The sequence below is a fragment of the Carettochelys insculpta genome, chromosome 5 (assembly GCF_033958435.1).
Source record: "Carettochelys insculpta isolate YL-2023 chromosome 5, ASM3395843v1, whole genome shotgun sequence".
Lineage (NCBI taxonomy): Eukaryota > Metazoa > Chordata > Testudines > Carettochelyidae > Carettochelys > Carettochelys insculpta.
This window is the reverse complement of record NC_134141.1, coordinates 23,531,489-23,548,170: the sequence shown is the minus strand read 5'-3', so window position 1 is coordinate 23,548,170 and position 16,682 is coordinate 23,531,489. Positions and strand designations below refer to the sequence as shown.

Genomic DNA, 16,682 nt, shown 5'->3' with positions numbered 1-16,682 from the left:
CAGATGTATGGACATTAATACCCCAAATCTTTGGGTGCCCTACACAACTGTGTGTTCTGCATATAGGTAAGGACTGATCCTATCCAGAGCATCATCACGGGTCCTCTGGTCTACTCAGGGTGTAGTGCAATGATACGCTTGTTCTTACACACAGCTCATCACAATTCCAAGTTTAAATACTGGAATATAACTGAGCATGAAATGAGTGAGCTTTGTGCCTCAGGAATTAATAAAATAGAGTTTCCAGGGTCAAGGGACCTTGATGATTAAGTGTCTGATGGGGATATAAAATTATACCGCATGACTTAAGGCACAGAAACATCAAAACAATTACTCTATTATTACATGGTGAAAGAAAGTACAAGATATAAATAACTGATAGATCAGCTGAGCATGCTAGGCTCACATGAATAGAAAAAATGTACAGAACAAACTGTTACTGAGACCTTAAACTACAACACTGCTTAAAATGAGCTGCATGGCCTATTTAATGGCTAGCTATGCATTTGGTTGTAAGGATCCCGGTTTGTCAGTCCTGGATGCTCATACAGGTTGGACTGCTGTAGTCCAGATTTCTGCAATCTGGCACCCCTGTGGGAGTGCTCATGGGGAAGGCCATGCCATGTGCTCAGCAGCTACTTCACTGCTGTTCCAGAGCTTCCGGAGAGCCACAAATAGCCCCTTTGGGGCATTGAAGCTCAGAGGGAGAGGAGCAGAGACAGGGAGGAACGTGTGAGGGAAGGGGCAGGGTGATTGTGCAGCCCTGTGGTTGAGGGCCAGGAGCACAGCCCTGTGGCTGGTGCATAGGACTAGGAGCACTGCCTACCAGCCATGGGGCTTGCTGCATTCCCATGGGGCTGCACTCCTGCCCCACACTGTCTCTTGGCCACAGTGCTCTGCAGCCACCTTGCCTCTTCCCCTAACCACCCCTCCAGTTCCCAGTCGGTCAATGCCTGCCTCTCTGCTGCTGCTAGAGTGAAGTCCTGCAGCCAACAGCACCAAAGGGGCTGGTGTTGACCTTTTCTAGTCCAGCAGATTCCAATTCAGGACCACTTCTTTTATCGTTCAACCTGCTACAGAGGTAAGCTATTGTTTTTAGCCTGGATTGGGGCATAGTCAAGTATAAAATTGCATTTCCTAAATGATTCCATTGACTTTCAATGAGACTACTCAGATTATAAATGTCAGTAAAATACAAATTAGAGAAGAGCTCCAAATCTTGAAGAGCTCTGTTTTTTAATCAGGCCACCTCCACAGATACTATGGAGAAACTCGCCTGACTATGGACTGAGTAAAAAAATACCTCAGATCTTAGCTATAGCATCAGAAAATATATGAAGAAAGTATTTTTCCATGAGGCTAATCCTCCCACCGCAAAACTTCCCTCTAACCACCCTGTATAGCTTCTTCCTCTGACTTGTCATATTGCAGACTTTTAGAATACAATTTCTGGGGGTTAAACAGTATAAGTTCTGAGGTTTCTGTCTTGCAGGTTCGTCATCAGCCAATAACCTTATTTTCTCTCTGACTCAAACCAGTGCCACGGTGCCACTTCTGGCTGAACACAGAAGCTGCTTCAAAATACCACTTCGTCGGGCAAGTAAGACAGCAGGGATTGTTTCTTCTTGGAGACGAAGGCTTCACCTTCATTGTGCTACTAATTCTTACTACATCAGTGAAGGAAAGATCTGAGGAGAATTTCATCTTTTCGTCAGTTCTGCTCTCAACCCTCAAAGTGATTAGGCAAGTGCTGATCCATTTATTTGGCCAAACATCTTAAGACTATTGGTCCAAATGCTAAAGCAATTTACATGTAGCAAAATAAAACATTTTGTGACAAATGTGAATGGTGAATGAAGGTAAAAACATCTGTAGGGAAGATATTAATAATGGCTCATTGTACCATAGTTATAATGTAAATAATCTTAGAACTGGTAATATTTCATCTGCAGCTAGGAAGAGAAAAGCAAATTTTAATTGTGCTCTGTGTAGTGGGCATTATTATCATAAATACTAAACGCAGATGCAAAATGAATGCAGATATAAAGTCCAAACAGACATCAGGAAACATATACACAAATGCTCATGAATATATAGAAAGGATATTCCTTAGCAACATTATTTATGACAAAACCACCAAGTCTTTTGAGAGACAATGAAATGCCCTTCAGCAAAGATCTAATGCCAGGGAAGAGGCTAGTTCTGCCACCCTTCCACCTAATAGACTCAGACTTTAAGGTTAGAAGGGACCATCATGATCATCTAGTCTGACCTCTTTCCCATTGCAGGGTACAAAACCTAACTTCAGGCTGATTTACTCAACTCCTCAGATGATGATTTCAAATATTCAAGTTACAGGGAATTCACCATTTACACTAGTTTAACCCCACAAGTACACTATCCCCTATGCTGCAGAAGGAGAAAAACCCTCCAGAGTCCCTATCAAACTGACCTGGGCCGGAGCCTGGATATAGCAAGCAGTTAGATCCTGAGCATGTGGCAAGACCCAGATGGGAGAAACAGGGAAAGAATTCTCTGTAGTAACTTGGGGTCACTCCTACCTAATGTCCCATCTTCAGCAGCTGGGTACTCTTGCTATTAGCAGCTGCCAGTGGGCCATGAGCCACTGCAGGCACCATATCAACCTCACCATAAATTTACAAAGATCAGGCTTGAAGCCAGAGTTTTTTGTTTGGTTTTTGCCCCTTGGAAGTCTGTTGCAGAACGTCACTCCTCTGGCAGTCAAAAACCTTTGCCAAATTCAAAGCCTGAACTTGATAGCCAATTTCCAGTAATTTGTTCATGTATCCACATTTGCACCCAAATAACTCTCCCTCCTTTGTGTTTATCCTTCTGATGTGTTTAAACACAGCAGTCATATCCCCCATCAGCCCTCTTTTGGTCAGGCTAAACAAGCCAAATTCGTTAAGTATTCTTTTTTAATAGGTACAATTTCCATTCCTTGGATGATTTTTGTAGCCCTTCTATGCACCTTTTTATAGTTTGGATTCATCTTCTTTAAATATGGGAGTCCAAAACAGTACACAATATTTCAGATGATATCTCAGCAGCACCTTGGTTAATAGTCCTAATACTTCCCTCTTTCTACTGGAAATGTCTCACTTGATGACCAGGTCAGGATTTTACCCTTTACATGGCCACATCACATTGATGGTTTAGTCCTCCTGAAATCAACCAATACATGCAGGTTTTTTGACTCTGTCACTTCCAACTGACGAGACACCAATTTATAGCAAAAATTCTTGCTGTTAGTCCCTAAACACATGCCCTTGTATTTTGCAGCATTAAATGTCACCCCCTTCCTATTATTCCAGTTCACAAGAGCTGTGTCTGCACTTGCGTGCCTCTTTTGAATGAGGGAAATCAAAAATGCAAATGAGACACTGATTTACATATCCCATGTTTCATTTGCACAATCAATTTTGTTTCAGAAAGAAGGGTTCTTTTGAAGATGGGATTTATTTTGGAAAGAGCCCCACCTACATTGTGTTTTTTCTTTCGAAAGAATCTCTTCCAAAGAGAGCAAAGATACAAATAGAGCATAAGATACTTGCATTTTCAATTTCCCTTATTTGCATTCCTTTTTCAAAAGGGAAATACAAGTGTAGACACAGCCAAGGTCATCCATATCTTATGTGATATTTCAGACCTTCTCTGTATTGATTATTCCTCAACTTTGTGATATATGCAAATTTTATTAGCTCACACTTTTTTTTGCTGTAAATTCAGCAATAAAAATATTAAATAAGACTGGTCCCAAGACCATGAGGAACTCAACTTCAGATTGTACCTCTCACCTGGAATTCTGTCACCAGGTCTTTCTCCCACACCTTCTCAGAGCTTCCTGAGTGCTGCAAATCAGCTGATTTGCAGGGTTCAGTCTCAGGAAAGGAGAGGGAAGAGCAGGGAGGTTCATTCAGGGGAGGAGTCAGGAAAGATGCTGTGGGGGCGGGAGTGGAGCAGGAGCTGGAATAGGAGAGGAAGAGAGTGCAGTCTTGGGTAAGGGGTGGAGGGAGGGAAGGGCTTGGAGCAGAAGGGAGGGTTGAGCACCCCCTCCCTCCCAGAGTTAGCTGGCTGTCTGCTTGTTGTGGGCGGGGACAAGTTCCCTAATGTCAGAGAAGGTCCAGCCTTATCTAGACTTGAGGTCTGTGCTGTATTTAGCTGTGATTTACCCCGGATATGTCTTCTGAGAGACCAGCAAGGAGTGGCAGTGGTCGGTAATGCTGCAAAGCATAAGCTTGTATAAATATCAATACAGCAAAAGGTAGAACTGTTGAAAAAATTAGAAGAGGGCACACCAGTATATGCCTTATATGAGCCTTACAATTTAGGGCCATCTAGGTTGTGGCCACACTACCCCTCCCAATTTGTTTTGGGAGTAAGGGAATTTCGAAGTTGGGTGCATATTTCAAACCACCTGCAGCTAGACTGCCGGTCAGCACTTCGAAGTTAGCAGCTTTGAAATTTGCACAGTCATTATTATGCTAATGAGCCAATGCATATGCATGGTAGCACCTCATTTGCATTTTCAAATGGCCATAATTTACATGCCCCTTCTAAAATGGAGGGGTAGTGTGGCCGCAGTCCTATGGTGCTGGATTTCAAGAAGCAAAAGAATCAAGTGTTTTGCCCAAAGTGACAGCAAAAAAGTATGAATGTTTGTAAGACTGACAGAGGGGAAAAGTGGTGATTTAAGTAGTACACTTACACCGTGAAAGTCACAAGTGGCAATGTCTTTAGGAAAATAAAATATGCCTTCCTAGTGGGTACTGGTATCTCAGTCCATTTTATGCAGCTGAGATCATTCAAGCATTAAGTCTCAGGGTAGGAATATATGCATTTAAATAACAAGAGTTCTTATGGTTACAAGAAATTCTGCATGTTTGCATATCCTGTGGGAGTATATTCACATTCTGTACAAATGCTATTAGTTAGTAGGGATCCATCTTTTTGGCTAGTTGCAACAAGTACAATATTTCCTTTGAGCTTAGGAATGCATCCTCACACAAATGATTCTTGTTCCCACAGTATTACCACCTTTTGTGTAGATTGCTATCGTGATTTGAAAGTCGCTTGCAAACCATGGGCTGGATCCTCAACTAAAGCTATATGGCAGGGGTGGGAGAAGCTGAACCAAGGTTTATACTCCAGAAAGGATGAGAATCAAAATACCTGCAATCTGCTATTCCTTGGTGAGGGTAAGAGAACAAAAGGAAAAATGAGGGAACATTTTGACAACTCTTCATTTCTGTTTTGCATCATAATTTTCCAGTCAGCTGGAACTGATGCCTCCTGGCAGGTTAAATACTGTACCTGAAGTTAGAGCAAACAGCCATGAAGCACGGTAGAAAGAAAGGAAACTAATCGTGTCTCCCAAGCAGGATTGCAACACTTAGTTGCTCCCAGAAGTTTTCATCTCCCAGGCTATATTTTCAGGAATGTCATGAAAGCTGTGGTTAGTGCATGTAATTGGTCTTTGAAAAGAAAAAAAGGTTAATGTTACCTGCTTTGCTCTGGCTCTCAGCTGCAGGAAAGACAGAATTTCTTTTCTTTTTCCAGAGCCAAGATTGTGATGCCAATGGGATATTTTCTTCAGAAGCAAGATACAGTGCTAGGAGAAAAAGAAAAGGTAAAATTTCTGCAGAAATCGTTTTTATTTCAAGTTACACTAAGACTTTTTGTGAAAGAACACTAGGGTTAGTTAATGTAGAAAGGAAAGACTTAAAAAGAGAGAGGTCAGAGTTAGAGCATATAATATAAAAAGGATCATTTGTACCCTCCAATTTTAATAATATGGCATAAAATAAAAAAGCAATGGGAATTCAGTAAAATGTAAGAAATACATTTAAAAGGCTCTTTATCTTTTGTATACAACATAATTATACTATGTACAGTAGCTCACTGACAGAGACAAAGAAAAAAACGGTCTGAGGAAAGGATGGGGAAAGAGAAACTCCTGAGTTTTAAATACAGCTGTAACATTCCCTTCTTCTGCTATCTTGTGCAAGTCTCTGCTGTTCTCTGCTTCAAATTCTAATGTGTGACCTGGGGATAATATTTGATTCACAATAGTGAGGACAATGTAGATTTGTTAAAATCTTTAATGTGTTAAAATTAGTCTACAATTATCATGAACAAACCACCAGTTAACACCATGGTATATCATCACTGTAAGGTAACTCTTAGTAATTGTGAATATTGGAATATCTTTTATAAATCTTTTACATTAGTAGTTTCATATCACAAACATTTGAGGCAAACAGATAAAAGAGTAAGGGTCAAATCCCTGACAGATGAGTGACCCAATTAGATAGAAAAGAGAAGGTGAACAAAAGGAATGGCCAAAGATGATACAGGGAGACTTGTTTGCATTCCAAACATCATGGCATAACTCAACAGGCGTTACACCTTATGAACTTATCCTATGCCAGGAAGCCTGTGCTGCCCATACATAGCCTAGACAATGATGACAGTGAAGATTTAAACGAGATTCCAGTTTATCTTGATTTAAGCGAGTCTAGTTTAGATGCTAGTGATGTCCAAGATCACTTGACCCACATCAAGCAGGTACAAAAATTTATAGAGGAGGAGGCTGCAAAGTACATTGTTAAGGCACAAACAAGACCACCCCCACCCCCGCAAAAAAAAAGGATTATGAAGAATGCCACAAGCAGCAAGAAGCCTTTAAACTTTGTCAGTTCACTGTCCAAACCAAAAATATTAGTTTCAGTGCTCTCTGAAATGATTTTTTTCTATGTTGGGCAAAACAGGTACAAAAATTTGTTTCAGGTTCAAAAAACTGTTTCATTCAACCTGAAACAATGCTTAGTTTGCTTTTGCCTTTTCTAGCCTTTCAATATTATTAAAGTTAATTTGAACTAGAAAATCATTTAAAATAAAGCCCCCAAAACATTTCATTTCCAAAATGTCAAAATGATATATAAGCTGAATTGTTTTGATGGGACACGTGTAGGCTTCCCAAACACTGTCCCTAAGAGGTAGGTTTTTATGTTGTTATTATTATTATTATTATTTATTTTGTTGGTCTCCTTTTGCAAAGCAGAACTGCACCCGTTCCTTTGCATCTTCCTTTTCCATAGCCACAGGACTAGATGACAGTATTGGCACTACACTGAAAAATAAATAGGACTAATTCTCCTGGGGTGTGTCTACATAGGCACAAATCTTCAAAATAGCCATGCTAATGGCCATTTCGAAGATTACTAATGAGGCGCTGAACTGAATATTCAGCACCTCATTAGCATTAGGACACTTCCGACTGCGGCGCGGCTTCACTGATTGGAATAAGGCGATTTCGAAAGGTGTGGGTCCTTTCGAAAAGGACCCTGTGTAGCCGCGCCGAGCCACACGCTTTTGAAAGCGGGGCTTTCGAAGCGCCGCAGCCAGAAGTGTCCTAATGCTAATGAGGTGCTGAATATTCAGTTCAGCGCCTCATTAGTAATCTTTGAAATATGGCTATTTTGAAGATTTGTGCCCCTGTAGACACAGCCCTTTTCCTTATACCTGGCAAAAATTGGAAGTAAAAACAGTGCTGTCATCACTGAAATGAGAATCAGGCACAACTTTGTTTTTCTTTTCTTACTCCTGCTTACTTTTCAGTAATTTCCCATGTTACTTCTTTTGCCTTCCATATTTCTATTTGTTCCATAATTTACTCAGACAGACAGGTTTATAATTTCCCTCAGAAGTTAGGCTTACTTTATTAACTTGTTTACATTTTTCTGTTTTGATAGACCTTGTTATAGGGATGTTTACATAGAGACTTAGTGCATGGCAAACCAGAGTGTAAATAAATCTACAGCTCACTAATGTACCACCCACTAACTTCTGGTGAGAATCCTGACACTGTGCACTAAAAATTATTGTAGGGCCCTTTAAAGTACTGCTGCAGAGGTCAAAGTGCAACTGTGAAACTTTGTGTGAAGTATCTGTATATTGTAACTTAGTGGTTGTTTCTACACTCGCCTTCTCCCGTCAGAGATGGTATGGTAATGAGGCAATTCAAAGCAGACTAATGAAGTTCTAATGTGCATATTCAGCACCTCATTATCATAATAGTGGCCATGTGAATTTCGAAGTGCAAACTTCGAATTGCAGATTGACAATGTAGATGCAGGCAGCTTCAAAATAAGTCCCCCACTTCAAAATTCCCTTACTCTAATCTAGTTTCGTGGGAGTAAGGGAATGCTGCGGGGGGGGTGCTTATTTTGAAGCTGACCGCATCTACACTGTCAGTCTGCAATTCAAAGTCTGCACTTCACAATTTGCGTGTCTGCCATTATGCTAATGAGGTGCTAAATATGCACACTAGCACCTCATTAGCCTGCTTTGAATTGCCTCCTTACCCTGCCATCTCCAACAGGAGGGGGTGAGAGTAGAAGCAGCCAGTCTAGCAGGTTAGTCCACAGTAGATTCACTTCTTGTCTTGCAGCACATGAATCTCCTAGCTAGTCATAAGAACATAAGAATGGCCATACTGGGTCAGACCAAAGGTCCATCCAGCCCAGCATCCCATCTGCCGACGGTGGCCAATGCCAGGTGCCCCAGAGAAGGAGAACAGAAGACAATGATCAAGTGATTTATCTCCTGCCATCCATCTCCTGCCCTTGTTCTGAAGGCTAGGGCACCATACTTTATCCCTGCCTAATAGCCATTTATGGACCTAACCTGCAAAAATTTATCAAGCTCTTTTTTAAACCCTAATAGAGTCCTGGCCTTCACAGCCTCCTCCGGCAAGGAGTTCCACAGGTTGACTGTGCGCTGTGTGAAGAAAAATTTCCTTTTATTAGTTTTGAACCTACTACCCATCAATTTCATTTGGTGTCCCCTAGTTCTTGTATTATGGGAAAAGGTAACTAATTTTTCTATATTCACTTTCTCCACACCATTCATGATTTTATATACCTCTATCATATCGCCCCTCAATCGCCTCTTTTCCAAACTGAAAAGTCCCAGTCTCTCTAGCCTCTCCCCATATGGGACCCGTTCCAAGCCCCTAATCATCTTAGTCGCCCTTTTCTGAACCTTTTTTAATGCCAATATATCTTTTTTGAGGTGAGGAGACCACATCTGCACGCAGTACTCAAGATGTGGGCGTACCATAGTTTTATATAGGGGAAGTATGATATCTTTTGTCTTATCATCGATCCCTTTTTTAATAATTCCTAACATCCTATTTGCCTTACTAACTGCCGCTGCACACTGCGTGGATGTCTTCAGAGAACTATCCACTATAACTCCAAGATCCCTTTCCTGATCTGTCGTAGCTAAATTTGACCCCATCATGTAGTACATGTAATTTGGGTTATTTTTTCCAACATGCATTACCTTACACTTACCCACATTAAATTTCATTTGCCATTTTGCTGCCCAATCACTCAGTTTGCTGAGATCTTTTTGTAGTTCTTCACAATCCCTTTTGGTTTTGACTGTCCTGAACAACTTGGTGTCATCTGCAAACTTTGCCACCTCACTGCTTACCTCATTTTCTAGATCATTGATGAACAAGTTGAACAGGATCGGTCCCAGGACTGACCCCTGGGGAACACCACTAGTTACCCTCCTCCATTGTGAAAATTTACCATTTATTCCCACCCTTTGTTTTCTGTCTTTTAACCAATTCCCGATCCATGAAAGGATCTTTCCTCCTATCCTATGACCACCTAATTTACATAAAAGCCTTTGGTGTGGGACCGTGTCAAAGGCTTTCTGGAAATCTAGGTATATTATGTCCACTGGGTGCCCCTTGTCCGCATGTTTATTAACCCCTTCAAAGAATTCTAATAGATTAGTTAGACACGACTTCCCTCTGCAGAAACCATGCTGACTTGTGCCCAACAATTTGTGCTCTTCTACGTGCCTTGCAATTTTATTCTTTACTAGTGTTTCTACTAATTTGCCTGGTACTGATGTTAAACTTATCAGTCTATAATTGCCAGGGTCTCCTCTAGAGCCTTTTTTAAATATTGGTGTTATATTGGCCGTCTTCCGGTCATTTGGTACCAAAGTGGATTTAAAGGATAGGTTACAAACCACTGTTAATAACTCCGCAATTTCACATTTGAGTTCTTTCAGAACCCTTGGGTGAATGCCGTCTGGTCCTGGAGACTTGTTACTATTCAGCTTATCAATTAACTCCAAAACCTCCTCTCATGTCACTTCAATCTGAGTGAGTTCCTCAGATTTGTCACCTAAAAAGGCTGGCTCAGATTTAGGAACCTCTGTAACATCCTCAGCCGTGAAGACTGAAGCAAAGAAATCATTTAATCGCTCTGCAATGGCACTGTCTCCCTTGATCGCTCCTTTTATATCTTTATCGTCCAAGGGCCCCACTGCTTTTTTAGCGGGCTTCCTGCTTCTAATATATTTAAAAAACATTTTACTATCGTTTTTTGAATTTTTGGCTAGCTGTTCCTCAAAATCTTTTTTGGCTTTTCTTACTAGTCAAGCTCTTATTCTAAATGAACAGGCTGAGTTAACTCCTAATGTAAGTCTGTTTTAGTCACTGGAGTTAAAACAAGGATGCCTGTATTCCATTCTGTTTAATTTGTTTTGAGAGCCTATTATGAGCTTTGTGCAAAAGTTTGTTGTCTTAAAATCCCAGGATGATAAATGTGAACTCACCCTTTAATTGTTGTAACTGAAAATATAATCCTTACCCAAGACAAAAGGTGTGAACCCACACAGAGCTTTCTGGATGAGGATTGTTTGACTATGTTCGGAGGGTGGGGTGAAGTGGGGTGGGAAGAGAACACAGGCAGGCTGAGATCACAGATAAGAACAGGGAGTGGCGGAGGAAAAGAGGAAAGAAAACCAAGTTCAAACCTGCAAGTGCAACATGACTTTGGTTAAACCTAGAGAGCTTTTGGGTCTATTGTTGGCTAGAAAGGCTTGAGGCAGTAAGCGAAGAATCTGCTCCTTTTATTTTCTGTGTTCTGGGACACAGGACTTTGTACATTCTTTAAGGATATGGCAACACTGTAGCCATAATTTGAAATAACTAATGAAATTTGCACATTGCAAACTGTGTAATTTATTTTGAGTTAATTTATTTCGATCTTGGTGCCATGCACGTGGCACAGAAGTTTGAAATACATGGCTATTTCAAAGTTTCTGCTACTCCTCATGTTGTGTATTGCAAGGGGTACCGGAACCAGAAAACCATGCTTGAAATAGCTATTTTGAGCGTGGTGTTTAGCCACGGGTTTGCTATTTTGGGATTCAAATATATCCCAAAACGGCAACTATAATGTAGCCATAGCCTAGGGAAATAAAACTGCATTTTAAAAAAAATAAAAGCATGATGTTGCCAATTAATACTTCTGATTGAAACATTCCCAAGGCCCCAAACTTTGACTAGATGCTAAGTTCAAAAGAGGTAACACTATTACCTACTGCTTTTCATAGTGCAGATTAAAAAACATACATCTCAAGATTTTTGTGAATGAAATATATATCTTAAAAATTCTCAAATCAAACTATTAATGTTGGTTGTGTTTTTAGCACTACAACATTCAGCATATTTACCCTAATTTCCTAATCTCTTTTTTTGTAGATATTAAGAATTTGCAATTGCTAAAACTTACTTTTAATACAGTAGGCTTATCGCAAAGCATGACACTGGTGTGTTGATTGATGTGTAGACTCAAGAAGAAAGATGCACAGTATAAAAACTTACTTTAAGAGAGTTATAAAATATTTGCAAATCAACTAGTGGTTTTATAATAGGACATCTAAAATAGTCAGGAGCTTGGGTTTTGTGATCTTCCAGCTTAAGCCTTCTGAAAACAACATACAACCTCTCCTCTGATCAAAGTAAAAATGAGAGCCAGAAGAACAGTTTAAAAAAGGTTAAACAGAAGTATTCTTACTCTAGCAAGATTATTAGGTCTCTTGGATTTTTCACATTTCATTAGTGGAAGCATATATTTTTCTACACGTTTAGCTCTTTCTGTAATTCCATATACAGCTGTGAAACCCAAAACATCTTAGTTTCACTGAAATTCGTTTGCAGTCATCGAGCCTAAGAAGGGGAGAGTAGATACTAAGTCATTTTCAGGCTCTGCACTCAGCTTTCCATATGCAAGTAGTTAAATATGTTACCTAAGTTTTGCCTGGAATGCCCCTCGTGTTCCCAGGAAACTGTGTACTGACTACCAGGCAAACATTTTGCCCCTTTTCCTTAGAGAATACACTAAAGCAAATTTACCTTCATCCATGGTAAACAATCTGCAGATCAGAGACTGGCTCCACACAGGTAAAAATTAAACCTTCTATATGTCAGACTCCTGCATTAGGCATATATTGATCTCAAGACAGACAAGAGTCTTGCCAGTGAACAGGATACTGTGTCCTATGGAAAGTCAGAAGTGCTTTTGATGGGATCAGGTTTCTTGTGCTGCCAGTGGTTACCTCATTAAGTAAATTGGTGATGATGGTTTGTCCTACTTTTATCTGTGGAGCTACGTATACTAAGGGCTATGATAGTCTACTTTTTCAGGGGCTTTAGATTATGATCAACAACACCTTGAATCTGGTGTGCCATGGAGCTGACTAAAATTCAGGAATACAAAAGCTCGCGATATATACCTCAAAGCATAAATGTCCATATTAAGGCCTAGAGTGGGTAATTTACACACAGGTTTGTATATAGGGCCTTATAGAGGACCATTGTCCTGAGAGAAGTAACTCCAGAGGTTTAGGGTATGTTGGGGAGACTAATATTAACACAAAAAAATGGCAAAGGTGCTAATGTGTGTTCACACTTACTCCTCTGTTGACAGATTGTGTTCATATTGAGACCTCCCAAATTGAAAGCAGGAGCAAGGCACTGTGGGTATGTATCCCACAGGGCCTGGAGATACCCATTCATCACTAGGTGTTGTGGGACCATGGAGGGGAGGACAAAGGGGAGGCAGTTGCCCCAGGGCCCAGCTTTTCAAAGGGGCCCGGACTTCCAGCCGCTGCTGCTACTACTTCGACAGCAGTAGTAGACAGAACTCTGGGCTTTTCTGAAATGCTGGGCCCCATTTCTGATTTTGCAGACATGGGATTTCCCAACTGAAGGGAGAGTGGAGAGGGCAATAGATGGTACACATATTCCTATTTCAGTGCTAGCCCATCTTGCCACTGAGTACATCAGCAGGCAGGGATACTTCTCAATGGAGCTTCAAGTGCTTGTGGATCGCTGGAGGTGTTTCGCAGACATCAAATTGGAGTGGTCTGGAAAGGTCCATGATGCACACATATTGAGGAACACTGCCCTGTACGGAAAGCTGGAGGTGGGGGACTTTCTTTCCACACCCAAAGATTACAACGGGGGATGTAGACATTCCTGTTGTGATCTTGGAAGAACTGGCTTACCCCTTGCAGCACTGGCTCACAAAACTGCATGGGGCAGCCAAACAGAAATAAAGGCCATTTTAAAAACAGGCTGAGTAGGTGCTTCATGGTGGTTGAATGCTCCTTTGGAGACTGAAGGTGAGATGGACAGCTAAACCGCATTGAGGACAATATTGCCCATGGTTATTGTCGCGTGTTGCATTTTGAATAACTTGTGTGAATTTAAGGGGCAATTGTTTGCTCATGGATAGAGCACTGCAGCATAGCTATTAGCTGCAGAATTTAAGCAGCCAAACACAAGAGCTGTCAGAGGAGCGCAAAGGGCTGCTGTTAACATCTGGAGCATGGGTGTCCAACCTTTTGGCTTACCCAGGCCGCATTGACTGAAGAGGAATTGTCTTGGGCCGCATATAAAATATATAATATAGTTAATATATATGAATCACATAATAATGTTAAAAGTTTACGATCTTGTGGGGCCGCATTACTAGCTGTCCAGGGTCGCATGCGGCCCGCGGGCTGCGGGTTGGACACGCCTGATCTGGAGGGAAGGATGTGTACAGCCAAATCCTGCCCTCTCTTTGTAGCCTTTCAGAAAATTTTCTCACTGAAGAAAGGAGTGAGCAATCCTTGCTTATAGGAATTGTTCTTGTTGTGGGCCTTAGCGCACACCATGTAAGGGAGGCATCTAGCATGACCTACAGTTCCATGTACTTGAGAAGTACTGATCACAGTCTGGCCCCAAGAAAAGTAACGGTGGTGCTGAGAATTATTTCTTTTATATTCCTTTACTTCCTCCCACCATATTTGAATATGTAGCTCTCATCTTGTATAGGCACTAGTATGCAACACAGAGCTCTGAAGAGTCTGACAGCAAAGCAAAATAAAGAACACTGCTTAAATTATTAGAGGACATTTTTAATGATCAGAGTTGATGAACTGTTTTGGATGCAAAGAATGCAAATCATAAACTTCCCTTAAAATCAGACTTGAGTGTTTGAGACGTTAGAAATGTTCAGTTTGCAAACATTGTCTGCATGTCGGTGCTGTCTGATTTCTGTTGAAAGCATGTGAAATACGATATTCCTGTCACAGTGCCAGACCTCATGAAAACCAGAAAGCACTGAATATTTCATGAGACAGCTTGTTTTCAGGTCCACATTTCAGATAAATTTCAGAAAAAGGTTTAGATAAATGTACACACTTGTACGTGTTTATCCACAATGACTTCTGGCTCTGATCCTTGTGTAACCTGGGCAACTGATACTGCCTTTAGAGCAAATATCTTTCCTGTATTGCAGAAGTGCTTTGTGGAGAAAGTATACAGAGCTCTCTTGCCCTTCTTCCCAGTCCTATGTACCTGACAAAGATCAGGGCAGAATTCAGACTTATCACTTGTAGGTCCAGTGGCAAGGAGTGGCCCTGGGAGGGAAAAAGCTCAGGCAGAGAAGGGCTGGGGCTGAAGGCAGCAAGCCTTTAGCCCCATCTGGACTACGGTGCTGGGCCCTCTTCCCAACTCTCAGAGTGGCACAGAGAAGCAGAATGGTGCTACTGCAGGGTTTCAAAAGGGCTCCAGGACCCTGGGCAGTTGCCCCTCTGCCCCCCATGCCCCCCCCCCCGCCCCGTGGCAGGCCTACACGAGCATCCTTCTCCCAGATACTGCACCTGACAGTGTGCTGCAATGTACTACAGGGGGGCATCATCAGTCATCTTGGGGAGAGACCAGCCCCAACTCTCCTCCCACTTTATGTATGTTTCTGGGGCACCGGGGCAAGCCGGCATGTATTCATTCCTTCTGGGACAACCCTAAGGAGAATTGTCAAGCATGTTGCTCTCAGACTTTCTGGACTCCTCCTAGCAGCTGCAGGGCAGGCAGAATGGCTTAGGATGAATCCCCACATAGCAGCTGCTGCTGTTCTGCTGCCCCACCTTTGGGGGCTCAGAGGAGCTAAAGCAGAAGTTTGCCATGATAATGTTATCTGAAAAACATCTTGGAACACCTGAACTAGGTGTGATTCAAAGGAGATGAATGACCTTTCTGGTCCAGCACTGTTCAGACCTGACAGTCCTGAACAGGAGAGTTGACTAGACTAGGGGAGATCCCCTGCTACCAGCCCCTAAGCCCACCACCTATTGCTTGCAAGCCATCACCCCAGCAAGTTCCCTACCTCACCCTTCACCCAAACTTGGCTGGACTGGTTGCTCCATTGCTGCCAACTTCCTGGGCTCTGGTTCCGGACTTGGGGCTCCGGGCCCAGCCCCACACTCCCGGGGCTGCTAGCAGGCTACAGCCCCAGCCCTGCGCTCCTGGGGTTTGTTACGGGGCTTCAGTCCTAGCCTCCTATTGAGTGACTGTTTCTGGGCCTGGACTGTTATGGGGTTCTGGCCCCACTCTCATGCTGCCCCCTAGCTCTCGGCCAACACTGTCACCCCTAACCCCAGCTGGCCCTCCTATTCTTATGCTCCTGGGTTCTCTGACCCAGGATTTCCTGACGAACCAGAGTGTCATTTCTCAGCGGTGCAACATATAGTGAATCTGCTTGAAGTTTTTTCAGATGAAATATTTTCCCCTCGCCAGCAAACAATTGTCTCAACAATGCTCAAATAATTTTTCCACTCAGTTCACTTTTTGAAATTTTCTGTTTTATTTTATGACAAAGTTTCAGATATTGATTTTCTCTTTACTTTTCCTCCCACCACCCCATTTACAGAGGCAAAATGGAAGAGAAAAGAGGGTGGGGAGCAAAGGAAGAGGAGGCAAAAGCAGAAAGAGCAAAAATTGGGTACTTGTGTATATCAGGTCCTTTTGAAAACTACAAAACAAATATTCCTAACATTCTTATTTTTCTTCATTCCTCCCCGCTCCTGCAAGTTCCATCTCATACAAGCTACTGGAAGCTTCGATGCGATATGTTTGCAAATATTTAAGGCTCCATTGAAGGTCACACAACTGATAGATTTTTCTGGGATTTTCTGGGATTTTCCCTTTCACTCCTTTTACCTAACTTCAGGTACAACGATGCTACCCAGCTGATCAGTGGACACTGATGGATCCAGTGGGGACTAAGTGATTGAAATGCACTTTCCTGTCAATTCTAGTACTTTCCCGGAATGAGAAGTGTATGCATAGTCACCAGGAGAGCATCTACCAACAATTTGCTTTAGTGAAGACTGTGGTAAGTAGATCTACCAGGACTTTGACTAGTTTTCTTGTGGCCTTTACAAACTGTCTGTCTGTGCCTGATTTAGCTGACAAAAAAATCCCTTAATATTCTGTTTCTTATTCTTCTCCTCCTCCT

At 41.9% G+C, this 16,682-nt stretch overlaps 1 long non-coding RNA gene across 1 annotated transcript; it reads left to right on the top strand.

Moving 5' to 3' along the window:
* Positions 1-1,333: 1,333 nt before the first annotated feature.
* On the top strand, positions 1,334-16,478 carry LOC142013419 (uncharacterized). The gene is made up of 4 exons (XR_012645637.1): positions 1,334-1,743; positions 5,050-5,213; positions 5,581-5,650; positions 16,395-16,478. It is a non-coding gene; the product is annotated as an uncharacterized LOC142013419 (long non-coding RNA).
* Positions 16,479-16,682: the final 204 nt, after the last annotated feature.